Source organism: Oncorhynchus gorbuscha, linkage group LG26 (genome assembly GCF_021184085.1).
Source record: "Oncorhynchus gorbuscha isolate QuinsamMale2020 ecotype Even-year linkage group LG26, OgorEven_v1.0, whole genome shotgun sequence".
NCBI lineage: Eukaryota > Metazoa > Chordata > Actinopteri > Salmoniformes > Salmonidae > Oncorhynchus > Oncorhynchus gorbuscha.
The window spans coordinates 18,077,443-18,085,920 of NC_060198.1; the positions used below are offsets into that span (position 1 = coordinate 18,077,443).

General features: G+C 37.8%; 1 long non-coding RNA gene across 1 annotated transcript; it reads left to right on the top strand.

Moving 5' to 3' along the window:
• The first annotated feature begins 2,494 nt into the window (after window positions 1-2,494).
• On the top strand, window positions 2,495-7,994 carry LOC124015843. Its single transcript, XR_006835233.1, has 3 exons — window positions 2,495-3,088; window positions 3,941-4,012; window positions 6,368-7,994. It is a non-coding gene; the product is annotated as an uncharacterized LOC124015843 (long non-coding RNA).
• The last annotated feature ends 484 nt before the right edge of the window (window positions 7,995-8,478 follow it).

Sequence of the window (8,478 nt, forward strand, 5' to 3'; positions counted from 1 at the left end):
TTTCTTGAGTAAGGTAGCTCCAAATTGCAGGTGTTTCAGCTTAGCTCAGTGCTTTCTGTGGTGGTGGGGCGAGTCAGAAAAAAATAGGAGCATTGCGCTGTAATGGGCTCAGTGTTCTGTCACTCATGGGGACACTGTCGTGGTGAAGTTTATGTCCTTAGTAAAGGTAGACATCCAAAATGTCAGCCCTTTGCATCCTGCCATAGAGTTAATATTACAAGTGGCCTTCCAAGAAGGCTCAAGGTCATTGGCCACAGATAAAATTATGTCAAATCACGTTATATGTACGGTAGCTTTGATTGGACTGATCATGCCAACATCTTACTGTTGTGTTGTGCTGTGTCTTGCAGGCATGCATCTAAAAAAATATTGAGGAGGCCCCACCTAGATTGACATGCTAAATTCGCCACTGGGGTATGTTCTAGTGGGTCTGGGCAGGTGTGATGTAGTTAATGGAGATGGAGGTGTGTTCTAGTGGGTCTGGGAAGGTGTGATGTAGTTAATGGAGATGGAGGTGTGTTCTAGTGGGTCTGGTGTGATGTCGTCGTTTGTATGTTTTGTATTGTTTATAAAAGATCAACATTTCTTTTTAAAGTCCCAATTCAAAGTTACACCTCATTGTTCTATTTTTGGAGTTGTTACATAAAACCATTCAGAATTCATTAGAATGATAAAGTCAGGTGCGATGTCATTTGGAGGACCAGCCTATTCCCTATGATGTAAACTACAACAGAAATAACTTCAAACGTTTTACTTCAAATTGAACCAATCGTTTGCAATCATGACTTGAGTGATTAAAGTAAACCAATGTTTTGGAAATACACAACGGCATCTAACCAACTAATCAAAGAATGGTAGCTATACAGTATGCAGTTATCTTAGCCAGCCAGCTAACGTTAGCTATTTAGCCAAATAGCAATTAGCCTAACCAGTGTAGCCAACCAGCACTGAGACCATTTAGAACCAAACAAACAAAACCTAAAAATGTTTGCAGATCAAAAGATCAGAGACATACAGCATGATGGACGAAATTAATATTCAGAAGTCATTGATCACATGCTGCTGATAAAGTGATACAGGCAGCACACCGCTTTGAAGTTTACTGTTTAGCGATTTGGACGCATGCCTCGTAGCTCCGGTATAAAACGTAACATCCCTACCGAAAAGTTGACAAAACAAAAAGGAGCAACCATGTTAATTTCCTTTGCTGTTTTGTGCCCACGGCAAGAAGGTACCAGAGCCTACCCTGCTATCGGGTTCCCACTAGATAACACAACCACACAGTTCATGAAAAGCATGAGGTGAAGCTTGAGCTAGATATCAACCTAGTGTGACCATCCTGGTCTCTCAAATCAGTGAGTCAACACAGAAAGGAGCAATGAATGGATAGTTAATTTATTTCCAAAGCTGAAATGATGGGACACACACAGTATGGATGAATGATCAGTAGTGACGGGATATAAATAGCACTCCCACAGCAATTCTACATAAATCTGCCCTATAATATACTAACAAAAAAACAATTGAAATGTCTATCAAAGTCATTGTGATCGTATAATGGATTTAACAATTCCTACTAATTCCTTATTTACTATAATACAATGATTACATTGTTTCCATGTGTCTCATCTTCACTACATCAGAATAGACTGTCATCCATTTTAGTATCAAAATATATCAAATGAACCTGAAAATTACTCAACGTCCCATCTGGTGGTGAAGAAGTATAATACACCTAAAATAACAAAACCGGGCTAATAAACTGGCTGGTGTTCATGAGTTTATAAAACATGTACTTTATACATTTGTCATAAATTACCTGCATTGATGAGACACACAGTGTGGATGAATGATCAGTAGTCAAAAGGGTAAAAATAGCACTCCTAAAGAAGATGCATTTTTCAGTTAGATACCAACTTGAAAAAGGGAACTTTAGCATAAAACCCACATGGAAAACTGAGATTCGGCAAGAAACATATAATGAGAGGCTTATTTGACACCAAACCAACAACAGTAGTTACTAAAACATAAATAGCTAAAGTATTATTTAAAAGGTGGATTTTATGATGTAATGTCAACTTTATATATTTCTATCCCGGGACTTTTCAATTTTGAACTCACCCACAGCAATTCTCCATAAATCTGCTGTGGATTACTCAGGATCCCGAAATAAATTAATACATATGTGAAAACACAAAAACATAACTGGTTGTGCATATAGGTAACCAGATCTTCAATACAACTCAGCTATTACGTCTTTAACTACACTGTGTTGTTACACTGGTGAGTAAAAACTCATGCTTCCTACACTAACTTTTTGTCTGAACATTATAATATATATTTTACGTCACACCAGCGTCATTGTCTTAAAGTCGCACATCTCCATCACGGTCAGAGATTCAGACAACTGCGTTACCCACTGCAGTCAGCAGATGGCGGTCTGGGAATTTAAGGCGATGCTGCTGGTGTGACGTAAAATCTAGTGGACGGAACGCTTCTTTCAGCAGCAGCAGCAGCAACACTTAGTCAGACACCTCCGTAGCTTGCTAGACAAAATAGCCGAACCAATAAAGCTCTTTAGACGCTTTAGTGTATATTACCCACTGTGTTTTAAACCCTCGTATGTCGTCTAGTTAGTAATCCTATTTCATGTTATATTTACGGTGTTGTTGTTATTATTCAGCTGCCGGGCTGGTTAAGTTAGCATTAGCCTAGCTAGCTAACATCTCCGACCATGAGTTCACTAAATTACTCTCTTCCTGCTGAGGAAGAGGCGGTCTGCTGGACTGAGAAAGAAGTTCTCGTCAAAGAGGAGGAGGAAGAGAAGGATGTTACAATACAAAAACAAGTAGAGGGTGAGGCTGTTACAGGGAAAGAAGAAGAGAAAGACGTTACAGTAAAGATGAGGAGGATTCAGTTGTTGACGTGAAAGAGGAGGGGGAGATTACGGACTCATCGGAAGAGGAAGAAGAGGAGAAACCTGGATATCTGGGCCCGATTTCCCAAACGCAATTTAAGGCATCCAGTGGTTCTAAATATTAACTTAGCCATAAGATGGTTTTGAGAAACCGAGTCGTGATTACCACTGGTAAGTACTGTCTTAAATACAGAGGTACAAACTCTGCAGTTGTTGAACTGATGTTTGGTGTTAAAGGGGAAATCTGCAATTGCTACATCCATATTTTGACTTTTAAATTATGTATTTATAGCCATTGATTATTGAAGAATATAATACATGCCTCATGAGCTTAGTTCAACTGTTATACCCCATCAGAACCCAAAATAAGCTTTTTTTACTCCAATGTTTAGAAAAAATGTAAATCAACAGCCTCAACATGGTTAAAACTATAATGTTGATATCTTGGATGGTCAGTCCTTAGATCTGTCTATGAATTTGAGAGTAGTTACATTTCTCCAGGCCCACCATCATCTAATTACCAAAACAGTTGTGGAATGACTGCTTTGTTATTGTTTCAACTGCAGATTGGTTGATTGATGTGTGGCTTTTTTAAAGGGAACCTAGTACTTAAACAGCAACAAAATGGCTGTTTGGAAAATAGCTGAGGGATGGGGGCTGGAGAAATGTAACCACTCTCAAATTCATAGAGAAAGCTATATTGTAGCAACTGTAAACCAACACTTAGCTACCTCGTCAAGAAGTTCAGACATCTTGGCATAACAGTTATAAGGTGTTGACTTGACAGTCACTGGACCCAGGTTTGAGTTCAGCTCAGAGCTACCCCCAGAATTCACTACACTATGAATATAAGGACTGTCCTTGCATGAGGTCATAATGATAGTTTAACCAGGTTTCTAGGCTATATAGTATATTATTGAATGACCAGTGTAGATTTCCTGTGGGGGTCAAATTGTTAGAGCTGTTGATAAGTCATTGTATAATATTCAGCCAATTTATTTTCATGCCATTACATCAATACAGCCCAACCAGAAGAGCAGAAACTCTTCCTGAACCACCTCCTCCTGCTGGCCTTCGTAAATTCTGATGTTGATGGTAATAGGCTACACAAGCAGTCAGCAACCTACATTTGGAGTGCAAATTTATCTGACCATTTCTACTGATCTGTGTGACAGTTATGATTTTCATATAGTTTATAATAGTATCTCAATTTTTTTTATTGCCAACTATGTAAAAAAAATATTCTACATAAAGCCAACAAATGAAAACATTGCATTCTGCAGGTAGAAAATATTCTGAAAAAATACATATCCTAGAAATCACTTTGGCTGCACATGGCCTGTCTACAACAACCTTGAAAGATTGTATAAAATATTCTAGGCTCTCAGTTTTCCGCGCCAGTGAGTTCTGGACTGACACAGCTGGCGGCTATTTGTGCAATGGATAAGAAGTAATCAGGTATTTTATGACATTTCCACTGGATCAGAGCATTACATTTTTCCCTTTCGTGCCGAGTGGTTATTGAAAGGGCGAGAGCTGGAAATGTTTTTCAAATACTTGAAGGAACTATTCTCATTTGCAATTGATTTTGATTAGACTTTGTTTACATGCTGTTAGAGGTGAAGAGAAATTTGCTTTGAGAAGCTCCACAACTCATTTGTGGTGGTGCGTTAAGACAATCAGAAATACTATCAGACATCCCGAAATGGGCACATTTATAGGCCTACATTTGCGTTCAGGCCAGGTAGACTAGTCCTACTTCTATATGTGTTGTCAGGTAGACTATTTCTACTTCAATATGTGTAATCAGGTAGACCATTCCTACTTCTATGTGTAACTAGGTAGACTAGTCCTACTTCTATATGTGTTGTCAGGTAGACTAGTCCTACTTCTATATTTGTAATCAGGTAGACTAGTTCTACTTCTATATGTGTAATCAGGTGTGCTTCCTTACTCAACACTGACAGGAGTGTTTCAAACAAAATACAATTAATAAATTGACAAATCTTGCGAAGTTAGGTCTGGGTGTTCTGCCAGGGGCTGTTTCATTTAGTATCCGTTTGGGTCGGCATGGGGAATGATTGAATTTCTACATAGTATGTTTTACCGAAGTTGACTGACTTCTTCATGTGAATATTCACTATTCTTTTAAAAATCCTTCCTGTTCTGTCAAGTTTGTTGTTGATCATTGCTAGAAAGCCATTTTCAATTTTTGCCATAGACTTTCAAGACTATTTAAGCCCAAACTGTAACTAGGCCAATCAGGAACATTCAATGTCATCTTGGTAAACTCCTCCAGTGTAGATTTGGCCTTGTGGTTTAGCTTATTGGCCTGTTAGTACAGTTTTTTGTATTCAGATCTCTGAAATGCATTCTACCTACGTAACATTTAGTGTCTCCTTATATTATGCTGGGAAAACCGTTTTCATTGCACAGAAATCCTAAATAATGTATGTTATTGTTAGGTGAAGTTATGGGTCCTACAGTAGGTGTATGTTATTGTTATGTGAAATTATGGGTCCTACAGTAGGTGCATGTTGTTGTTAGTGAAGTTATGGGTCCTACAGTACGTCTATGTTATTGCTAGGTGAAGTTATGGTCCAATTTGGAAAACACTTAGTTTACAAACCCTCATTGTCATGGAAAAGCTAGCCAAAGAGCATTTTACTGGTTGGTGTTTTTTAAAAGTATGAAGCAGTTGATTTGAGACAAACACAAACATTACACTAAGCAGGAGATTCAAGCGAGCCTGACAATTATATATCCTCAGTAGTGTGAAATGTACTCATATTCAACCTGTAAATGGAGGCTATTTTTGCTGTCAGCCTATGAGAACTCCCCTGAGTGTTCCTCCACGGTGGTGAATTAGTAAATAGCGACACAGAGCTTAAAATTAGTTTCCTTGAGTAGCATCCTGATCTTGCTCTGATAGTGAGCTGTAATATTCATTATACATTGTGAAAAACTAAAATCTTCGCTCACCATTTTTGCTCCAACCATGTATACTACATCCATAACTAGTGGTTTCCTCATTAGCAGATATACTACATCCACAACTAGTGGTTTCCTCATTACCAGATATACTAGATCCATAATTTGTGGTTTCCTCATTAGCAGGGAGGAGTTTCTGCAACCAAATTGCGTGTGCATCGCCCACAGAAAGGGGCCAAAATTGGAGACCAAAAGTTGTCTGGCACATTGCTTAGAGTTTCAGCAACTTTAATAACTTGTTTCTAGCCTCCAATCATCGATTTTACTACTGATGTGAAAACAATACAGAATTGTTGCTCACGTGACTGTCTTAAGACATTTGTCAAATAATTTAACAGACGTCAATTGTTGTACAACATCATGGGTACGCTCTGAGCATCACCTTTTACCTCAAAATAAACAGTGGATCTCTGCTGTTTTGAGCCTTTAACCATCTTTCTGACTTTGTTGTTCACACAGGATAGAGACGGGACTATCGTGGATCCTCTGGGGATCTTCAACAACATCATGATGCTGACGAGGCAGAGAAGAGTCTCTCCAGATCAGAACACCTCAAGAAACACATGCAGAGACCCACAGGGAAGAAATCTCACCACTGCTCTGACTGGGAAGAGTTACTCAAGATCAGATTCACTTAAACTACACCTGAGAATACACACTGGAAAGAATCTAAACTGCTGCTCTGACTGTGGGAAGAGATTCACCTCTTCAGTAGACCTTAAAATACATCAGAGAATTCACACTGGAGAGAAACCTTATGGCTGTGATCAATGTGGGAAGAGTTTTACTCAGTCAAGTGGCCTGATATCACACCAGATAACACACACAGGAGAGAAATCATATAGCTGTACTCAATGTGGGAAGTGTTTTGCTACATCTTGTCTATCTGAAGATACACCAGAGAATACACACAGGAGAGAAATCTTATAGCTGTAATCAATGTGGAAAGAGTTTTACTCAGTCAAGCAGCATGAAATCACACCAAAGAATACACAGGAGAGAAATCTCATAGCTGTAATCAATGTGGGAAGAATTTTACTCAGTCAAACAGCCTGATATCACACCAGTGGACTCACACATGAGATAACCCTTATGGCTATGATCAATGTGACAAGAGATACTCTGATAAAATATATCTAATCAAACATCAGAACATGCATACATGAAGGAGTTGTTTCCTGACATCAATGAAATATTGTCACAATGTAGAATGTTTTAACATTGTAGTAGGAGTATTTTAATGATGTCATAATGTAGCACCCTAAACGTTTGACCCCTGTTCAATTTGATAAATTGATTGCAGCATGATATGGATTTTAGTCTCTGGGGAAAAATCCGGGCTCTGAATTGAAAGAGTATTATTTATGTGATTTAACAAAAATGTACTCACAAAAAAAGAGTTGTGTTACATTTACCACGTTGGTGACTCTCTTGAATCAAAATGCAGCTATCTGTTTACATCTATTACTATTTATGTAAATTAACAGAAAGTGACTAACAAAAAAAGAGCAGGTGTGATGTTGTTTGTATGATGTTGTCATGTTTTGTTTATTAAATTAAAATATTTTCAGGTCTTTTTTCAATGACTTGATAAATGAATTTCAACATACTTGCAGCCTGAACACCTGGACGCAGTATAATGAATTGGTCTAGAATCAATTTTATTAACAAGCCTACATCACTCCAGTATTTATTGACAACATTGAAGTGCTAAATGTCCAATACTGAAGAAGCATGACTAAAATCACATATTTCAAACATTCAGCCCGACAAAGATACGTTTTATTATTCCATTTGCTTTTGATATTTTTACAATTCATGTCACATTTAGTTTGACTTTAGTTTTTGTGTTTTCTTGATGGAGAACGTAACAACAAACAATGGAGTAAAACAAGTTAATAATTTGTATTGGATCCAATTGTTAATCTTTTAATCAATGACATTTCCTTAAAATGCTCAGTCTTTCAGTTAAGTTTCTGTTTGTTGTGTACTAAATATTTCAGTTTTTTTTCCTGGCGAAGCCATTGTGTTGCATCCATGTCTGAAATGTACTATATAAATAAAGCTTGATCTGATCATATTGCAAAACATATTAACCCAGTTACCAACCAATCAACAGACTCTTGATAAACCAATGAACAAATATGTGCAAAGGCATATCTTGGTCCATCTTAGACTGAATTTACATAGTTTTTCATGCTATCTTCTACCTTGTCAATATAGTGCATAGTCCATCTTAGTATGAAAAACAGTATCAATTCAGTATATCTTCCACTATGTCAATATAGTGCATGGTATGTAAGTTTAGTATCACTTTTCAACCAACCCAGTGCATTTGTTGAAAATGAATAATGTTGAAATCAACAATACGTCAAAGAATTCAACGATTGAAAACTGAAACAAACAAATGGATCAAACAGATTAATCCCACTTTCCCAGCCTGCTGAAGGTGTGGTGGAGTGGTAAACACTACTCCCGGCTCTACCAGGGGCATGAGGTGGTTTCCCACAGCTCTGCCTGTCATGTTCTGTGGCCTTGCTGTTCCATTTCTTGACTGCAACACAGAAAGA